The sequence below is a fragment of the Manis pentadactyla genome, chromosome 8 (genome assembly GCF_030020395.1).
Source record: "Manis pentadactyla isolate mManPen7 chromosome 8, mManPen7.hap1, whole genome shotgun sequence".
Lineage (NCBI taxonomy): Eukaryota > Metazoa > Chordata > Mammalia > Pholidota > Manidae > Manis > Manis pentadactyla.
This window is the reverse complement of record NC_080026.1, coordinates 71,789,326-71,810,640: the sequence shown is the minus strand read 5'-3', so window position 1 is coordinate 71,810,640 and position 21,315 is coordinate 71,789,326. Positions and strand designations below refer to the sequence as shown.

General features: G+C 42.0%; 1 long non-coding RNA gene across 1 annotated transcript in view; it reads right to left on the bottom strand.

Moving 5' to 3' along the window:
• The window catches only part of LOC130684498 (uncharacterized), a 39,455-nt gene that overhangs the window by 2,043 nt on the left and 16,097 nt on the right, over window positions 1-21,315 (bottom strand). Inside the window, exon 2 of the long non-coding RNA XR_008998775.1 lies at window positions 20,536-20,638. This is a non-coding gene — a long non-coding RNA (uncharacterized LOC130684498). The remainder of the gene's footprint in view (window positions 1-20,535; window positions 20,639-21,315) is intronic.

Here is a 21,315-nt window from a genome sequence, read left to right as displayed (position 1 = left end):
AGATCATATGAAATTGCTTCTGTGTATAATTAATTCAAATCGATGGTCATTGAGTTAGCATTTCCTATGTGCCTTGGTGCTACATAATAATTCTTTGTTAAATTCAGTCTGTTATAATTCTATCCCATGTGCCTGCTTCTCCCATAGCTGGGGTTCTTTTTTGTTTCAATTCTTTTTAAATGAAATATTATTGATGAACGGTATTATACTGGTTTACCATGACTGGGATTCTTGATGCCAATGTCCCCATATTTCTTTGTGCCTTCGGGGTCTGGCCAATAGAGTCCCATACAGTTAGTACTCACCGACTGTTGTTAATAAAACAAAATCCAACTGAGTAAATTTGAAGATCTAATTGGCTTTAGTAATCTATTTAAGAATCGAACCTCATCCCCTCCAGCATCTAGTACAAGGATGTTCCATTGAACTACAGGAAAGGAAAGGTTTTTAAAGGTAGGAAGGGAGTGGAGAAAAGGAAGTTATCAGCAAAGGATCCATTGTTTTAAGCAAGGTTGCCCTCCTAGGGGGAACGGAAGGAGCCTGTCAGTAAATTTCCTAGAGCTGATCAGGAAATTCCACTTTGACTGCTGAGAGTCAATCCTGGGGGTGCTGAAACTGCTGTTAGTTTAGGTATTAAGTCTTAAGGTATTAAGGGCCATTAATGTGAGTGATTCCATATTTGGGCCTGTGGTTGTCTTTTTAACACTTTAGAGAATACAGAAGTGAATAAGTAAATGAAAGGCTGAGTACCTAAGAACTTGCAGAAAAAGATACAATCTGGCTCTTGCTTTCATGGAATTTATAATCTGGTGTGAGGGTCATGTAATACATACTAGACACAATTAGAAAACAACATGGGACATCTCCTTTTAAAAAAACTAACTGCCAGAACACATGCTGAAGCAATTGAGGGGCACTATCTTTGAGTGTCCAAGTTTTATTGTCCTTTGAACATAGTGCAGGGGTTCTAAGACAGTCACCTAAGGAATTTAGTGAAAATGCAGCTTATTGGGATTCACTCTCAGGAGATTCTGACTGAGAATGCCTGGAGTGAGCTCAGGAATGTGCATTTTAATAATTCCTTTCCTCTGTCACCAGGAATTCTCATGCTGGTGGTCCGAGGAGTATACTTGGAGAAAGCCTAGCCTAGAAGAAAATATACAACTGCCACATGAAGAAATTCCCTAGTAATTGTGACTATCAAGGAGTAGGTGCTACACTAGGCCTCTTCAGGGAATGACAGAGGTGGGTCACTTGAACTGAGTCCTTTGGAGCGAATCGGAGCATCCTAGAGGGTCGGGTGAGAGGACAAAAGACATTCCTGCAGCACAAATGGCAGGAAGTGTGCAACAATGTTGAACCTTCAGGAAACTGGAATTGGTTTGGTACAATAATTTTACATGTTTTTGGATTTATTTTTCTCTCAGTCCCACAAAGTATTTTGACTTAGTCTGGTGTTATTGGGAAAGCAAAGACAAGCAATGCTTAAATGTTAACAGTAGATGAACGGATTAAGAGTTTAAGACTTTTATGAAACTCAGACCACCAGCAGGTGGCTCTGATTATGTTTCTAAGAGTCTAACCATTCAATGCCTAGATGTGGGCTCACATACTAGTACAAATAGTTTAATATTTAGTTCCCTGATTATAGGACCTTCAATTCTTCCGGTCTGGGAAAACTGGGCTAAAAAAAACAGAACAAAACACTTTCTCGGTACTAACTTCCTCTATACTAAGAATATTTTCTGTTTAATCAAGAAAATGTGACCTTTCACCTTAATTATCAAGAATGGAACAAATGATTTTCCAACTAAATACACATCATTTTGATATCCTTCTCAAAGGAGGAATTTAGGCTATATATAAAAGCTATTGGACACATCCAATGATATCTTTTGTCATCCACACAAATGGGTAGGCTAATCTCTAGCTTTCCCAGTCTGGAAAGAGCACACAGAAAATGGTCCCAGCTTCTAACTGGTTTGTTCTACTAATGCTCCTGGATTCCTGTTTTTACATGAAATCTATGGGAGGTGAATTTAGTGAATTATCCAAGGATAGAGAACCAGGTTGACCCAAAACTACCATTCAGTTGGAGAGTCAGCTATATCCTCTGTCTTGCATAATTCAGGCAGGGCAAGCTTGGTGATCCCTCAAACATGAGGCACACTTTGGATAAAGACTGGCAGTCATGAATTTGGGGGATCCTAAAGACATAAGCTCCCAGGCTACCCATCTCTGAAAACAATTTCATTTAAAACTCAGAAGTATCCTGGGGCTTCTGTACCTGCAGACTTGGGAGGGGTTGTTCTTTTACTTGACTTGATGGCCGGGTATAGGGACAGCATCTCCTCAGCATCTTAGATTGGATCGCCACCATTCTAACCTACCCATGCAAGGGGCTGGCAGCAAGACTGTTGTTAATAGGGGCCCCTGTGAGGCTGGGGAATGGGAAGTTATGACATCAGCTATGGCAGAACAGGTGCCCAAGTACAGATTTAGTTTCTTCTGCCACCTTTCCTGTATTCTTAGATCCATAGCTCTGCCCTGGGTCCCCGAGCCTCCTATTCAGCAGGGAGCATCACATGGCGGTGATCTCCCGCCAAGCCTTCTCTCTTGTGGGACTGCAGCAACCTGCCAGCCGGCCCCTGTAGCCTTTCATGATCATCTTTTTTCAGGGGACCAAAGAGTTCCTTTTATATGTACAACCTGCCACAAGACGCTATTCCTTTTAATGACCCAAACAGGTGGGTAGGTGTTTCTACCTCAGAGTGCTTTTCTCACTTGTCCTTTTTTTTTTTAGCTGCGTCCTGTGTCCACAACAAACATACTGGGCTGTACTCTGTACTGTGTGCTGGAAAGTACGTGTTCCTTTTTGTCCCTTTACATGTGGAAGTAAATTAAAAGGCAAAAGCTCTAATTTATTATGGAGAGCCAGTAACCAAAAACGGGGTCTTCATCTCCCTTGCTAGGTCATGGGGTGCTCTAGCTTGAGGAGCTGAGTCACGCTTAGAAGAGCTTCAGTTCATTGGGTTGAAATAGGCATCTCCAAACCTGGCTTGCCTCTAACACTGCTACTTCTTTTCTCTTGAGTTATTTTTATTCATAGCAAAATTTATGAAATATTCCACAGAGGGTGAAACTCAAGTCCAATTTGTGTCTGATCTCCCAAACTGCATTTCAATGTTTTGTAGCACAGTTCTTTGCAGAAGTCTTAGCAATTGTCTAAAAGTCTTTCCCCTTCTTGTGGATGTGGGGTTCACAACCTGGCATACAGATCCCAGTAACTATATACATCATCAACAACATCTGAAGTTCCACCAGATTTCTTTCCAAAAAGCTCAGTCATTTACACTGACATGATGACTTATAATTCTTTGGCTGGACCCTGCAAGCCACAAAGTAATTGACTGCCTTGTTTCTCCATCTCCAGAGCCAATGCTATGGTAGATGCTATTTGTACATTGTTCACCACAAAGGACACTTGCAGACAGTCTTCGTTGGGGGCCATGTCTTCCTACAGTTCTCTACCTAGAGCACCCATTCCCCTGATATTCAGCGTGCTCCCAGGCCAGCAGGAAGTGCTAGGAAGTAAGGACTCAGGAATGATCCTCGACTAATAAAGAAGAAATTCTTTGCCCCTCTTTGGATAATTCTGAAGTGTGTTCTACAGTTTCTCAGAGCATCCTCAGTGGGATTATACCTCAAGATATCCTCAGGGACCCCTGGCAATCATCTGCTGTTTAACTCCGGCTTCATTGGTTCTTCTCCCTTCCGTGTCTCGCCTTCTCATTCTGTTAGCTTTCTGGAATCACCTCCAAAATAGGTTTACACCCAAATTCTTAAATTCTTATCTCTGGGTTTGCTCTAAGGAGTGCCTAATTTAAGATATGTCCCAGGAAAGTCTGGGACCTGTCCTAAACACAACCCTAAATTATTCTTCTTAGGTTCGGGAACTACAATATCCTAAGTGTCTATGATTTCTGGCAGGGTGTAGCCTTGAGGAGGGTCAGCTTGACAAGAGTCAATGAATTATTGATAGCTTTCTCCACGTCTGTAGTTTACCCAATTACCAATGATTAGTACACTGGCCATGGACCTACACAAGTGTACCTGCCCTCATCCAAGAACAGTTCTAGGCCTTTCATAAGAGGTTTGTCATACATAAAGCCTGGAATAAATGCCAACTTCTAGCCCTTTCTCTCATGAGTCTCTTAGACGTTCTTCCTACACCCATGCAAGGCTGCAGAGAACTTAGTCTCCATCAGGTGGCCCTTGAATGATGCTTCCCCCAAGGGCTACTGCCGAGTACTCTCTACAACTTCTCTCTGACACTGGTGAAGTGTTTCGGAAGTCTAACTAAAGGCAAAAATCCCATGTGTGATCCTTAAGGTCCAACCGTAGATGATTACAAGGCTTTGCCCAGCGAGCTCCATGGGGGTAGCTGCCCTCCCCTCTCCAGATTTGCTCCCTCACTAATGCAGTTTCCTGAAGGGAGTTGCAGTGTAGGACTCAGGCTCCACCCCACACCGCAGGCCTACCACGCTTACATTCACACCCAATCTCCTAGCCCAGGTCCCTTCCACTGGAGCCCTCAGCTGAGGCACTTCTTCAATACTTCCTTGTCCCCTTTGCCAAGATTTCCTTATGAGGGTCTTCGCTAAGGCAGTTTTCTCCTCTCTGACCCAGGACTTTTTGTCCCTCAGCTCTTCCCCTTTTCCTACTTCTGGTCCCTTAGGTCCAATAAGAGGAGGAGGCCTTGTTGTGGGGTCGTTCAGCGGTGAAATGACTGTTCCCATCTGTACTACTTGTCATGCCCTCTGATCCTCTCCCAGTGCTGTTCCATGGGAAAGATGGAACTAGGGAGCTGGTGGGGCAAGGAAATGCTCATCCATTTAACTGTCAGAGCTATGATTCCAAAATATAATCCACATTATCATGTGAGACCTCCCTGGCCTTTGGTTTCTTTTTTATAAATTTGACTCCAATCCCCAATGTCTCAGTCTGAGTTAATCCAGCACCCTCTAAATGATGTCTATACAGTCCTGATCTTACTTCTTTAAAACTTATTCCTATGCTGAGATGAAGCTTAGGCACTTTTGACCTGGACACAAATTTATTCTTTTGCCATTTTCTACCAGAAATCCAATCTCCCAAGCATATTATGGTTTTTTTTTTATTTCACTAATATTTGTGGGGGTCACGCTGCTTTTGGGGACCCTTCCATTATGCACAGCCCTAGGATGTGTATCGCAGTCTCCCACTCTGGAGGTTCCTCTCCTGGGGAGTAGCCGTGGCTGCCCAATCCGAGCTCTCTGGCTCCCCTAGGAACACTATTAGATAAAAACGACTTTTCAAACACCCTGAGGGGGATTCTTGCTTCCACCCACATCCAGTGCTCTCCCACACCACAGACTCTCCCATTCCCTTTAAACTCCTCCAACTAGTTTCCATGAATTATGGGGAGCCAGTAACCAAAACTGGGGCCATATCCGAGCCAGCACACGCTCCTTCTCACTCTCCAGGTTTCCCAGAACTGAGGGGAGAAAATTGAACAGGCAAAATTCATTCATGAGTAGGTTTGGGGAGTAAGTGGTAAAATCTTGACACGCTTGTAAATTAGTAATTTCTGTCTTCTCTCAACTATAGAAAGTAACCAAATGCTGGGTAAACAAAATGATCAACTAGAAGAATAGCATTGGTGTCCAGACCACAGTAGGAGTTTATATCTCAGCTCTACAACCTATGGGTTTGAAAATAGAAAATTTACCTTACCTCTCTCTAAGCCACTCCTTCCTTCTATGAAATGGGATAACCATGCCTACTTTACACTTACTTTATAGGTAAGGTGAATCAAAATATTTAGCATTTGTGCCTGGCTTCCATGAGCCCATAATAATTTATAGCCGTCATTATGCCTGGAAAAAGTTAAGTTTTTAGCTGGAAGCTCTGAACTCCATCACACAATTTATGAAAACAGTTTCCCCAAGGTTACTGATGGTTCAAGTAATTCTGCCCACCTATTCTGTTCCATTATGCAGAGCACGGGAAATGTGTGGCCCCTTCCTAGGGCTTCTAAAGACAGTCAGTAATGGAATGTGAGCAGATAGTAGAAGATGAAAACTGCATTGATTTAAAAATATTTCTACCTGTAGGTGACTGATTTTTACTAAGGTCTTTTTCAAAATGTGGTTTTTGGTTGAACCAAAGTAGAACACACTTATAGTAAAATGTGACTAAATGATATAGGACCTGGACTGCTAATTGATATTGAGATTGATGGCAATTTTTTGCCACTAAAGCTAAGATAAATCACCCTATTGAGTGTGCCTATTTGTTTTATAACTGTCTAATTGTTTTATAGCTAATTTCCACAATCTGAGTAAAATTAAGGGGCAATTCAAACTGCAAGCTATTTTTACTATAATTTTCCATGTGTTTGGTTACAACTTTAACTTCTTACTAGCATTACTAAATCATCGCCCCAATTCATTTATCTAGTTTGCATTTGTTGATATAATGAAAAAAGAGTATTTCAATAAGAGCAAAGAGATCTTTTAGCTAAAATAGCCCTAGTGAATTTAACAGTTGCAGGGCATCCTATAATTTCAATAAAACATAAGTGTTAACATACTCCCCAAAACATTACAGTAATGGCAACATTGTGGCATCATAGAGTACCAAATGGAGCTAGCCTATATACTGATGATATATAAATTGCTCTCACTCATTATTTAGAACATTTTTCTGCCATATAACAACAACAAAAATAATCTCTGACATGAATATAGAATTTTCCACTTACCTCTTAAAACAATGCAATTTTTTTGTAGTCCTGGAAACAACACAACAGTGGAGTAAGATTAATAAGGGAAGGAGGTACAAGTTAGCAAGGGAAGCCTAACCAGGAGAATCTGTACAATAAAAGTCAAGATTGGAACATGGTAATGAAAATATCATTCAGACCAAAGCAAGATCTGAAATATCCACACAGGTTATCAATTTAAGTCTGAACTGACAGATTAAATCTGAAGATTTTTCTCAGCATCATAAATTTATGCTGTGAAAACAGTCACACCCAAAGATGTTCTATCTTTTCATCATAAGCATCCCTGATTCATAGCACATCAGCTTTTGGAGAAGGCTGCTCAAGACCACTTAAGGTATGTTGTTAGATAGGTGGGAAAGGTATAGTCCTGTTCTGTCTAATGAATTAATTACCATGATGAAATGAATTAGTAGCCAAGATCATTAAAATATAAAATACACCTCAGGAATTCTGCAGGCTAATTTGCCTGGTAGCTCACAGCCATCTGAGTAGCAGCCCCTGAAACAACTCCCCTGATTTCTGTTTGGAAGACTTTTCCTTACGTGGAACTACCCTCTGTTCCCCAGAGTGTTACCTTTCTTCCCAGAGTTTTTAATCTCTTCCTTACCCGAATATCAGGATGCTGGTTTCTGTTATCTCTGCCTGGTGTTCTTTTCCTAATTTGCATGAACAGAGGAGGCAACTGGTGGCCGTCTGATGAGAAAGCTCTCTGGGCCCTGCCCTAAGCAGCTCCTTCTCCCACACACCAAACTTCAACCATGCCACGGGCCTCGCTCCTTAGAATTCATTTTCACCTTCTCCACCTGACCTCAGAGGCCAACTCAAGAAGTCTTACCTTATTCTTTTTTTTCACTCCAATGTAATGGCAAACTCAGAATAAGTGAGATTATGGCTTGGGGACTGGAACCATCTCTCATTCATTTCCATATACCCAGTATGTTGCCTGGCATGTGGTAGGGGCTCAGGGGGAATGCTAAAATGGAAGGATAAAATGTCTAGAAAGTAGAGACCAGGAATTCATCTTCTCGACCTCTTTGCTGAAGCTTCTGCTGTAGATTCAAACTCACCAGATGCCTCCATCCACTTTCCAATACAGTGTTTCCAGAAGCAAACTGCCCCGCTTCCTGCCACCACTCTTCCATCCTCTTTAGGCACCATGTTCGTGATAATTAAGCTGCCTCTCCAGGAACTTGGATCTACAAACATATGCAGAAGCATGAAGTAAATTCTAGGTGTCCTGGAGGCAGGAAGAGTATAGCTCAGCCTATGGGGTTTTAGTAAAACAAAAGGAAAAGAGTTGGAGAATGGCCTGCCCAGCTATAGCATAACTCTGGGAGCCCTTTGCAAAGACTAAGTAGACCTGACTAGTTTTAAGGGAGACATTTTCCACATCCTTGAATGTTTTCACCATCTTTTAATTTTTAAAAGTTTCAAAAATATTGAATAAACTCCCATACACAATTTACCTAGATTCACAGTGTTAACATTTTGCCACATTTCCTCTCTTTCTCTCTCCCTGTCTCTCTCAATGTCTGCACACACACACACATACTACACTTTCTTGCTCAACAATTTGAAACTTTCAGTTACCATTATATTTATCCTTAAAATGCTTAAACATGCATGTCCTAAGAATAAGGACGTTGTCCTATACAAACAGAAAAATCATTATTTCACTCAAAAGAATTAATGCTGATTTAATATCATCTAATATACAATTTTTTTCCAGAATTCCCCCTCCATTTATAACTTCATTGCTTCATTTTTAAAAAATCTAGAATCCAATCGGAGCTCATGCTCTGTATTTGTTTCTTATGTCTACCTGATCTGAACAGTTGCTCCAACTATTCATGTCATGGGTTTTTGTTTTTTTAAGAATCTATGTCAACTGACTTATAGAATGTCCCAGATTCTGAATTTGCCTGGTTGTTCTTCATGATTAGATTTTCTGGTGGAAATACTACACAGTTGATCAAATCAGAAGGCACATTACATCAGGTGGTCTCACTGTTGGAGATGATAAGTTTGGATGCTTGGCTAAGGTGGTGTCCCCAGAGCTCTCCATTGTAAACATGCATTTTCTCCTTACTAAATAATCTGTGGACTAATTCTTTAAGACCTTATAGGCATCTGCTATTCATCAACCTATTAGCCAATGATTTTACCATCCATTGACGATTCTTGCCTGAATCAATTATTACATTGGAAACTAAGAGATTTATTTTAAAATGTCAATATTTATAATATACCACAAATTACACCTTTGAAATATTTAATCATAGTTGAACTTTAAATGTACAAGGAGTGACATAGTTTTTAAAAGTTCCTTTAGGGGATATTTTAACAAAAAATAATAATTTGAAGAACGTTCACTTAGACCATCTAACAACCCAGAGAAGGAAACTGAGGCAAAGAGAGTTATCACCTGTGTTGCTAGGGGTGCCCAAGAAATCTCATTCTAGATAATTTTAGATCATTAGACCCTTCCAACAAAGGTACCTTAGAACAAAACTTTCTTGGTTCATCACAGATGGTCACCAGTCTGTCTGTTAAATCAACTGAAGTCTACAGACCTAAACTTAAAAAGAAGATGATGTGTTATAGCACAAAAATTTAACTTAGGAACAAATAGTAACTTTAAGCAAAAGTAGGATTGATTTTAGGTTGTTATTTGAGAAAACTGGTTTGCTACTTGAATTTGTGTAGCTAGCATTTGAAGACTTTGATGTTCTGGAAAGATACACAGGGATACCCAGTTAGCCCCATGAAAGGGAGCTCTGTGCTTTTTGCTCTGGATTTAGACTGTGAACGCACAGATAGAATGATTGCTCTTCCCTGGACCAAAGGAGACAGACGTAGCATTACCAGGGTTCTGCAAGATGAGGACAAAGTCTCTTTATCAAAGGAATGAATGCCATTCCTCACCCTATGGGCTAAAAGAGCAACATCTGCTCTCCCCATGTGTAGATATCCTAGCCTGTCTTCTCACAGTGTCTAGTATTTGACTAGAGGATAATAGAGCTTGTTTTAGTTTAATAATGCCTGTTTAATCTGTATTTTCTGTGTAATGCCTACTCAGAGGAAAACAATCTGCATTTAGTTGAATTCTGAAGCTAAGAAATGAGACTTTAATTAAGCTCTGAAGTAATTCTCAAGTAATTCTTTGAAAAGAATGAACTGCAATATAAATCAGGCACTAGCATGCTGTGCAGTCAGTTACCAGTTACCAAAATTTGCTCCCAAACTATTGTTATTCTAAGGATACCACATGCATTGTTTCCTTTGTTTCACCTTATTTGAATACGCTGGCCTGCTTCAGCAGGAATTTTTTATTATCTCCACAATCTGGAACACGACTCCAATTCTACCTTAATTGTAAACTTTTCTCTTGTTCATTTCACATTTAAAGGTGAGTATTGATGGCTGAAGTCAGAAAATTACAACAGACCAGAAGAACAAGCAATAGTGAGATAATGGCATAAGCAAAGGTCAGAGCTCAGAGGCTTGTGAGATAGACAAAAAGACCAAGTCAGATGAATCCAGAAGCTTAAAGTAAGAAAGGAATTTCTACCAGAAACATTAATGAAAGTTAATTATATTTAGGGTAAAGCTAAGCAACAGTAACAGAAGACCTGATAATATTTCAAGGAAGATGGACTTCTCTCTCACACAAAAGTCTGGCTCTGCCCCAAATTGTCATTCTGGACTAGATCCTTCCATCTCCTAGACAGGCATTACTGCATGTTCAAAGTCAAGGCCCACTGTGATGGGTTCCAGCCAGTGGGATGTGGACAACGGTGTGGAGAAGACAAACATTTGCTTCAGGCAACAGCTCAGAAGTAGAGCCTATTTCCTCCATTCCCATTCCTTTGTCAGAAGTATAATAATCTGGCTACACTTAGATGCAAAGACTGGGAAATGCAGTGGTACCGAGCATGGATATGTTCACCTTCCATTCTACTACCATGGAGGAGGGAGAGAATGGGTTAAGGTGAGCAGCTGGTATGCTCCATCACAGTGACAACTGGTTTTGTTGTTCTTCTTTGGATATGGAAAATCAAAAAAGAAGCTGATCGGAACTACCCTTCGGGTACTTCTTCACATCCTGCCAGCCTCTGTAGGGCTCCCTTCACCAAGCCCCATCCTTCATACCACCTGCCACCCCTTCACTGTAACCCTTTAAGTTTGCTAAGGGAGCAAGGTAGGATGGAGGTTGACTGTGGTCATGATGGTGTTGAAATGTAAGTATGATTCTAACTCCACAATCCACAACATCAAGGCTCCAGATGTAGCTACAGATGGGGTGGGACATACAGCCAACTTCAGTTGTTTGCCAAATGGATCCCAAAATAACTAAAGGAAATTGTAGAAGTGTAACCCCTTTGTCCTGAGCTTGGCCTGCTTATTGGAATAAAGGAGAATACATATACATTATCACCCCAAATAGACGTGCCCCCAGGCACCCCTGGCTTGGATTGTAGGAAATCCACACAGTGTGACAAGTCCAATCACGCTACCAAGTGAGCCAGTTGTGATGGGAAAATGCTTGAGAGACCTAATAAAGGACCTGGAGACACCATAAGAGACATAAAGGTTTATTAGGACTTACATACAGGGAGTCCAGGAGTGGCCAGCTAGACGAGGTGGCTCACAGCTGTTGTGGACAGGGAGGGAACTGCTTACGTGAGACAAGGGGACAGAGACTGCATGTGTTCCAGGAATGAGGGGACAAAGACTATGTGCTAGGCTAGGAGGGATCATTCCTGTGGGACCAGCTCTCCAAGGAACAAAACACTGGACAGAGGGGTCTGCCTCCCAATAAGATGTTTCCGTGGATAAGGTGGGCCTGGATTTCGCCAGCCCCAGGCTGTCAACATACCCTACGCTTAGCATACCGCCCAAAGGAGGGGACCATGTGGACACATGGCTATTCTGGAACAAAGGTTATAAGTGGACAGTGCTTTTCCCCACACACCCCTTTACAGATATCCTCTACCCTCAAATATTCAGGGTGTCCTAAAGGCTGCTTATATATGATGAAGTGTCATCCAGGGTGTTAATATTTGTTGCTCCCTTGATAAACTCAAGTGTGCCTCTTGGTGCTTAGGGCTGGGGACCTTGGAGCCCAGACAGCCAATGGAGTGTAGACTAGATAGGGTTAGCCACATGAAATGACCACGGTTCCATCCTGCATCTACTGGTGTGGTCAGAAACCTACTGTTACCACCACCAGCAGATCCCAGTTCAGGTGCCAATAGAGAACAAACAGAGAGAGCTTTGCACAGCTCTGATCAAGCTTCATGTTGATCCTGGCATCATTATAGTCTCCTGCCAATTCCCTCAGGCAGCCATGCCCTTGAAGCATAAGAGGGTGCCATCTCCCTTTCTCTCTCTCTCATTACACTCATTCAAGTGGAATTCCACAGCAAGTAGCCTTATTCCCAAAATGTTACTGAACTTGGTGACAGGGCTCTTTCAATTCACATTTGCATACATCCACTTTCTCCAAGATGTACTTGCATTTCCAGCATGGGTCCAGTGTCGGCTGTATATAGTAGTTGGAATCTAAAGCTGTCTCAGTCCTTCGGCCTTGAGCAGCCCGGATTCTTGATTGTTTTGTGGCTATTTCTTATGAAAAATTTGAGAGCACAAATGAGAGGGAAGGAGGAGAGAAATAGAAGGCCAGCACGAGTTGCCCCAAAGGCATGCGGATATTCAGGAAGGATGATGTTGACCATCTCCTCTCATTAGCTCAAGCTCAGAGAAGACACCAAGAACCAGTTGACAGCAAAAGTGTTCACAGAACTACAATCTGTGGATTTACCAATTATTCTCCCCTTCTATGGAGGTTAACATTTGTCAGATTTTCTCCATTTAGAAATACAGAACATCAATGAAGAATCACTTACTGCTCATTTTATGGACACAGGAACTCAGGTCCAGAGAGAGGAAGTGGCTTTGCTGATGCTGACATAACTTGTAAATATCAGAGTTAGTACTTGAATAAGTGCCTTCCTTGGCCAAGTCTGGTGCCCTTCCTGCCATACCACTCCCTTTTCACAAACTTCATTGGAAATTTTGCTTTGACATTCTGCTGTATGAGGGGACTGTTTATATCTAAAACAAATCACCAAATCTATGCATAGACCATGAGTTGGTAATCATAGAAGCTGGAGAAAAGTAAAACATAAGAGAGAAAGTTGAAAGCAAGATGAGCATGAACTTTCCATGGCAGTATATATTCAGTCTGGTGCAACAAGAGGGTTGATTCTAATACAGGTTTGTAAGATTTCAGTGGTAGCTGGAATCAGGAAGGTGATTAAGTTAAATTTGTGAGAATGGGGTTTGGTGGAGAGACCAGTCTTAATAAGCAAGTTATTCCCATCTCCGGGTTTCATTTTCCTATTCTGTAAGATAGATCTTGAAATATGTATTCACCAAAGTATTGGGGAGATGCTTACCAAGCAGTTAATATAAAAGCACTTCTATTCAATTTAGCTATCAAGTATCTCATGAGGAAGAATGGTAGGTGGAAGGATTCACCCAAATATTATTCTAAACTTAATCTCTAACACCTAAATCTCTAATTAACTCATTGACAATGTTCACTTCAGTTCAATGATCATTTCTGAAGGTCTCCTTTATGTCTAGTCTTAGATTACAAAGATTAATAACACCGTTTCTGTCACCAAGGAGCTTCAACTTTTCTCCCCAAAGCTTTCCTTGTAGTCATACAGCATTTTGTTTATATCTCTAGGATATAAATCTTTGTTTATATCATATGAAAATAATTATCCCACTGAACCTGGAGGGAGAGTTACCCTCACACCGTCAGATTGCAAGCTTTCACAGAGTAATGTCTATGTCTTATTTAACTTTGTATCCCCAACCTTGTGTAATGCTTGACTAAAATCATGTCTAATAATTGTTTTTGTTGTTATTTTTATTTAATTGAAAATGAGTAGAAAAATAACAGTAATGGAAAAATCATTGAATCTAAGTTATTGCAGTCTCTCTAGTTTTGTTGGAAGAAATTTTTTGTTTTATTCCCAACACACATACACAAATTGATTGATGTTGGGTAGTTGTCATCATTAAAGTATTTTATGCTGTGGCTTGCATTTGGTGGAGTGTTTACCAGATTCGTATCATGCTCATTTCTCTTCTGCATTTCCAAACCTGATTGCTTGGGGAACAATTAGCAGTCTCACAACAAACTGCCCTTTCTTTCCTGTAAGAAAGTCATGGGTTTTTTTTTTTCTGTTAGTTCCTTTTTCTGCCATAAACCCATCCCTACTGCAATAGGTCTTCTTTTAGCCCTAGACAGTCTTTCAAGTCCTTATACTCCCAAGGTATAAAACTTTGAAACTTTAAAATAATTCTAAATGTAAGTGAATTGATATCATACACATGAGCATTTATCTAGAAATTTAATAGGAAAATCTATGAGTCATGTGCCTTTGTCTGAAGAGAAAATTCCCTTTCATGTATTACAATTATAAAAAGTGAAGGAAATTCTTTTGAGTCAATGCCAACTTATTCAAATTTAACTTATTCTTTGATTTAAAGTAATGTTTTTTAAGCAGGAAATAAATTGAGGATACTAAAGGGAGCAAACTTTAATGGAGTTAAGTATTTTTGTCCAAAAAAAAAAAAGTAATTTTAATAGCATGGGATTTTTTAATTCCCAAAGAGGATAACTTTTATGAAACCCTACAGGAAATGAAATTTTTTTTCCTCTGGTAATGAAAATTCAAATGCGGTCATCTACACGTGTCTGGTGCAAAGGCTGGCATGTGATAAACTTTCAATATACTTTCAGTATATTGAATACAGTGCAAAGTATTGCTCTCTGCTCTTTACGTAAATTAGCTCATTAAATCCCCACCCAAACTCCATGAAGTTAGCACTAGGTTATTGCTGTTTTAGAGATGTCAAAATTGAAGCATGCTAAGATTTGTAATTTGCCCATGGTCACACAGTAAGTAACAGAGCAACATTTTGAACCTGAGTCTGTCTAGCTCCAGAATGTGTGCTTTTAACCTGTATATTATTTCTCCCATCCCCCAAGCTATCATTCTATCTTGCAGTAGCTAGGTAAAAGATTCATGGAAGAGGAAGAGTATAAGCTGAATCTGCCCACCAAGCCTGTGGCTACATCAAAACATTGGTATGAACATTAGAAAACTCAATGAGTAAGACATGTCAGAAGACATTCAGCTATCTGTCAGAAACTCATTCTTCAAATATACTTCCAAGCATTAGACAGACATTGCCTAAATTTCCACGCTGAAGTGTAAAACTTTGGTGAGTGGATCTCCAGCTGACTCTGACATTAGTCATACCTGAGAAAATGGCATAGGCTTTTCAAGAAATAAAGAACCCTATGTAGCAAACACTATTATCTTCAAAGTGATAAGGTAAGAGTAAACTTGAGCACTCTTCAAACTCAACACTGCTTGTTATCTGGAAGCAGTATTGTAGGAGTAACTGCCTAAGTGCAGTTGGGTGACAGAACAAACGTAACCAAATGTTATTTGTTCAGCAAACGTCTTATCATCACTAACCTCAGTCAAAGCTCTGTGTTTGGGGAGACGCGTGGTACAAAAGGAAATTGGATATATCTGTGTGCTACATAAGGAGTTTACAGTCTTGAATTTATAATAAAATGAGTTCATCGACAGCAGGAAACCAGGGCAGCATGTTAGATTCCCTGGTATGTGGGTAATTATCACAAAAGGAGCACTAGGAGCAATTGGAGTACAAGGAAGGGAGAGAGATCACTAAATGGGGTGAGCAAGCAAGAATCAAGGTACATTTGACCTGAACATTGAAGAATGGATGATACTTGGAAAGAAACTGTCAGAATAACCAGGCCTTAAGGAGTAATGCAAACAGAGACATTCTGATAAGTAAGTATTGGGACTTAGCTGAGTTCTAATGGCCCCAAATAAAATTTCACTACTTTTTTCACTAATTTATTTCACTGATTTTTTACAAACCTAGCAAGTTGATCTCTACTGAATGTGTCAGGATGTTTATGAAACATTCATTCAATTAAGTCTTCCAACTATGTTTGTGGAGGCAGAGTGACTCCATCTTGTAAAACCCACTCTTTGGTAAAACTGCTCATTAGCCTTCACATGGCTCTCCCCACTGTAGAATGTTGCTAGCATAACCAGTGCCCTGCTTTGTGTGTCCATCCCCTAACACCGCCCTTGATGGAATGTAGCCATGAGCCGCAAGAGGAGGCCGCCATGCCGTGCAGCAGTGGGGCCATCACTGCTGTGGGCTGTAAGGGCGGCTGGCAAAGCCCACTTGGCAGCTGAGGCCAATTCGAGGCATTTAGAGGAGCAGTTACAACTGGAAAGGGACGTGTGCGTGTCAATTCCTCTGCTAGCTTCCAACTTAGAGAAACTTGAGATCCAAGAATCCCAACTAGAAACATCGGCTTACCACTTGAGCAGGCTAGGAGGAAAGAAACGGGACTGACCCAAGCTAGGGACTATGATGTCTAAACCAAAATGGGATGCCAAAGTATGGAATCCACAGGAACCAGCTGGTGAGTCAGAGGGAACACTGAGGTCCTCTGAGGGAAGGGAGAGGGGTTGATCCCTTTACAAGCCTGCCCACTCATGCAGAGGAAGGCTTAGCAGGGCAGTGAGGGCAAGGACAGCCTGTTCAAGGGATGCTCCTCATGCATGAATACCTACTGCTGAGCTCCTAGATATTGCTAAGGCCTTTATGCAGCTGCCTAGAGAAAGCTTAACCTCCTGGATAGTGCACCCGTAGGACATGAGGGAGAAAAAATAAGGAATAAAACAACTCACCCAGCTGTACTGCAGAGTCTGCACAATGATGGATGGAACCAGGGTCCCACAATGTTATGGATTGGATCATAGTGGCCATGACGGAAGCCTGGCCAATGAGGGAGACTTTCCTGGATGCTTAGCAGTATAGAAGATCCTAGAGGAAGCCCACTGTATTTTAAGGGATCTAGAAATGAATAAGGCAATCTGCGTCCAAGCATTTGAGGGGCCTGACAAGGCAGTGTTCACTGCTAGCGTGAAAAATAAAGTCTTACAGAGTGCCCTTTGTGAATGGCATGGGGCCATTGCTATCTCTTCTCAGCCCTCTGGTAGGACAGGATGTGTATGATGCTGCGGAAGCCCTTGCAGATTTGGGTGGAACAGAAAAGAGAAGACAATGGGTGAGGTATGTTACAAAGGACCAAAAGGATGAAGAAAAACAAAAAGAAGGAAGGGCCGAGCAGCAGGGACCCATCAGAGTCACTAGGAAGCAATGTGTCATGACCTTCTGATGGCTGCAGTCCCTAAATAGAAAAAAACAAACAGCCAAATGCAGTCCTAGTGACCCTATGAGAAGATATACCCACTTCAAAGCAGTTTTAAATGCTCCCCACGGATCCTCCCACTGAACCAAATGACCTGCTGAAACAATGAGTCAGAGGGCCAAGGGCCAGGCCTGGCTGCCCGCCTCCCCGGGACCAGGGCACAGGCTGAGGCTGCCTCCAGGTGAGAGCCCTAGGGAGCGACAGGGGCCCCATAGAGTGGTTACTGTGTACTGGTCCCCAAGAACAAATGAAAGTCGTGGCTTTAGTGGTTATCGGGGCTGAATGTGTTATCGGTGGACGTTGGATTTCCCTGATTCTTGTCTTCTTGAAGGAAGGAATTTAATCAAGAGACAAACTTAGGACAGTTTTAAACAGCAGGAGTTTATTAAGCAAAGCTTAAGTACACTCTCAAGAGGGGTGGAGAGCAGGCTGTCTGAAAACTGAAGCAGCCCTGCTATTAGGATTAGGTTGGCTTTAGATTTTTCTTAAGATGACAGGAAGTCCAGCCCTGTGACTTAATGTCATTTGATTGACAGACTGATTGACAGCTCTAGGTTATATAACCTTTTCCTCATTACACAGGCACCTTACCCAAGCAAACAGCCTAAGCAAAGCCCCTGGTGGGGACAAAACCACAATGTCAACTATGGTATATTAATGAGGTGGGGTGATTTTTGGACAAGGTCTTCGGATCTTGCGCATGCCCTGTACTCAGGGAAGCCCCTGTGTTCCTGGGCCTCTTGACAATCTAGGTGCCCTTAACTATCTGGGCCTCCTGATAAGCTACATATCCTTGACTGTGAAACTGGGAACTAAGCAGGGCTTGGGAGATGGCCAGAGAGGAGTCCTCCTTGGTGAAGGGCTGGCCCTTTTCTCCTGCTTGTGTCCAATTAACTGCCTACTCTAACAAATGTCCCCTAATTCACAGCAACCTAGAGCGACATCAAGGGGAGTGAACAGCAGTTGACAGATATGGGGAAAAACAAGGGTACCTTCACAATTGGGAATTGGTGTCCACCACAAGGATATGAAGTGTTCCTCTCCCCCATACAGAAAACATAATAGGCCTGGATGCACTGCAAGGAACATCTCTACATATCATCGTAACACAATGTGTACATTTTGTCTGCAGGTGTGGGTCATAAAGGCCATTCTCCAGAGCTATTCAAAGTGGGAACTGACACATTTACCTCCACCCAGAAGGGTACTAAATGTAAGGCAATAAAAACTACCCAGAGGCATCTTACTACGCTGATGGACAGTGACTTCAATGGGGCATGGGGGGAACACGATAACATGGGTGAATGTAGTAATCACGTTTTTCATGTGAAACCTTCATAAGAGTGTACATAATAAAAAATAAATAAAGTTACTCACTTAGAAAGTGTGGACAAAAATAAATAAATAAACAAATAAAAATAAAACTTCCCAGAGGATTTGAAGAAATTTCTGCAACAGTCTTGGAGTTAGAGAAAGTACAGATAATTCAGGCTGCCCAGAGGCCATATAATAGTTCAGGTTTGGCCAGTGAAGAACCCAGATAGCAGCTGGAATATGAGTGTCGATTAGAGAGAACCAAATAAAGTGGCTCCTGAAATCCATGCTGCAGTGCCAAGCTTACACTAATTCCTGAACAATTAGTACAGAAGGCAAAATCTCATCACACTGTTATAGATTTGGCCAACACTTTAATTAGCCTTTCTTCCCACATGGATTCACAAGACCAGCTTGTGTTCACCTAGAATGGAAGACAGTGGACCTGCCAGGTGCTGCCTCGAGGGTATCTATGCAGCCGGACCACATGCCACGGATGGTAGCAGGACACCCTTCCTGTACTTTTTCCCACTGGAGGTACAATGCTTTCACTAAATAGATGATATTGTGTTGATTTCTAATGATTTAGTTGTATTGCAGGAAGACTTAGAGGGCCTGTACAGCCATCTACAGGCCCAGGGATGGGCCATCAACCCACAGAAGATCCAAGGGCCTGGACCAGCCGTAAAATTTCTAAGAGTCACCTGGTTGGATAAGACCCATTTAATACCTGGAGTTGTGGTTGATAAAATACCCTATGCTAAAGACCATAAAATAAATGCAGGGTTTTCTGGGAACTACTGTGCTAGGGACATGACTTTACTCCCCACTTAGCCCCATGTTTACGACTACTGTATTGCTGGGTAAGGAAAAGCAGCTGCTGGGATTGGGACACCGAATGAGAAGCTGCATTCAAGAAGGCAAAGGTGCTTGTCCCTCAGGCACAAGCCTTGCAGACACCCATTCCTGGGGGCCCAGTGACCCTGGATGTTATGGTGTCTGTAGACAGAATGAGCTGGGCACTTCTGCAAGGACAACAGGGAAAATTAGCACCTTTGGGGTTTTGGTCTCCACTGTGGAAAGGTGCTGAGAGCCAATACTCCCCTATAGACCACAAGGTTTAGGAGTCTACAAAGCCCTGCAAGGGGTGGAGCCACGAAGTGGGACCCTGCCCGTCACGGTAAGGATGGGCATGTCCATACAAGGGTGGGTGGGCCCTAAACTTGGCTCTATTGATCCTGTTGAATAGTGAGCCTAGGTGAACTGTATATGTACACACAGGAGAACAGCCCACTGAAAAGGGGACGCCAGTTGGCACTTTGACATGGTCTTTGCCACCCCTATGCCACTGGCTATATAAAGAGAATCCGCCACCCCCAAACCCAGGCAACATGCATGGTACTTACTGTCTGTCCCCCATCAACCATAAGTCACTGCCATTCTCACATCTATGGATGTGGCTACTGGTGTGTTATCAATAGAAGGAGAAGACTTAGCCAGGCAGGTTCCTGCTAATCATCTACTCTTTCACCCTTAGTCTTTTGCTTCTTCTCTCTCTTCACTCTGGAATGGGTGATGGAAACGTCTTCCTGGCTTGGGCACAACACTCTGCTGACAGCCTTGACACAGACGCTTGCTGGGTCTGCAGCCTCCTCCTTTTCTCCAGCACCTCTGGCCTTCTGTGTTTTAGCAGATATGAAACAAGTAGAAGCTTTATCCAGCCCAGAAATGTCTTTCAACAATTGGTTGTCAAGTTGGTTCAGGTCTGGGGTAACAAAGTTCTTTTCATCCTCACTTGCATTGCAGGAATAGGACCTTTCTTACTATTGCTTATATTGTTGTGGTGGTATTTTCCTTCGAGTCCAATCCCACTTCATGGCCAAGCTTTATGGCAGCAAGGGAGCTCCCCTATAAGGCTCAGGGACCATCACAGGAAAGGGGGTGTGTGAGATTGGAAAAACCAGATTTTCGGGGTGGATTGTGGAAACAGAGCGACTCCATCTTGTGGAATCTGCCACTTGCTTAACCATTCACTGACCTTCACATGGCTCTCCCCACTATAGAATGCTGTTAGCATAACCGGATGCCTTGCTTCTTGTGTCCATCCCCCAATACTGCCCTTGATGGAAGATAGGCATGAGCTGCAAGATATCAGACCCCTTGGGAGTAATTATTGGATAAAGGAGTTTCAGCACGTGGGCTCATACTGGCAGGGCTACAAAAAGGGGTTCAGGACAGGCAAAGGGTGCAGGAAAATGAAAGAGAAGCCTCACTTGCTGTCTTGGCACCACCCAAGGCACACCACTGTAAGTAACCTCTTTATTAAACTTGCTTTAACTCTCAAGCTGGACTTGTCTGCCTTATTCTTGGTCCTTTGGCCTTTGGTCCATTGGCCTTTGGAGGTCACTTTGTGCACACCTCCCAGAGCCCAAGCACTATGTCAGAAACTGTGCTAGGCCCTAGAGACAGGGAGATGAAAGCCCATCTTCTATCCTCAAAGAAACTGGTTTGTTTAGTGGGGAAGACAGATAAGTGAACATTGCTAGCCACATAGTAGCATAATAACATAATTTGAAATTTTCTGGACATGGGAATAAAAAGTCATGTCAAGTCTTGAAGGAAATAATTTTTAATGACCCTCAAAAGTCTAGAGAACAATGCAGGTGGAGGGCAAAGGAATTCAAATGTCTGGAGTTAGAGGAAGAGGAAAATGAGTCAGAAAAAATATTAAAAGAATTTTGGGTGAGTTTATAAGATCCAGATAAAGGTTATACCCAAAGAAAAGATTAGTGTCTAGAAAGCTGGAAAGAGCCAAATC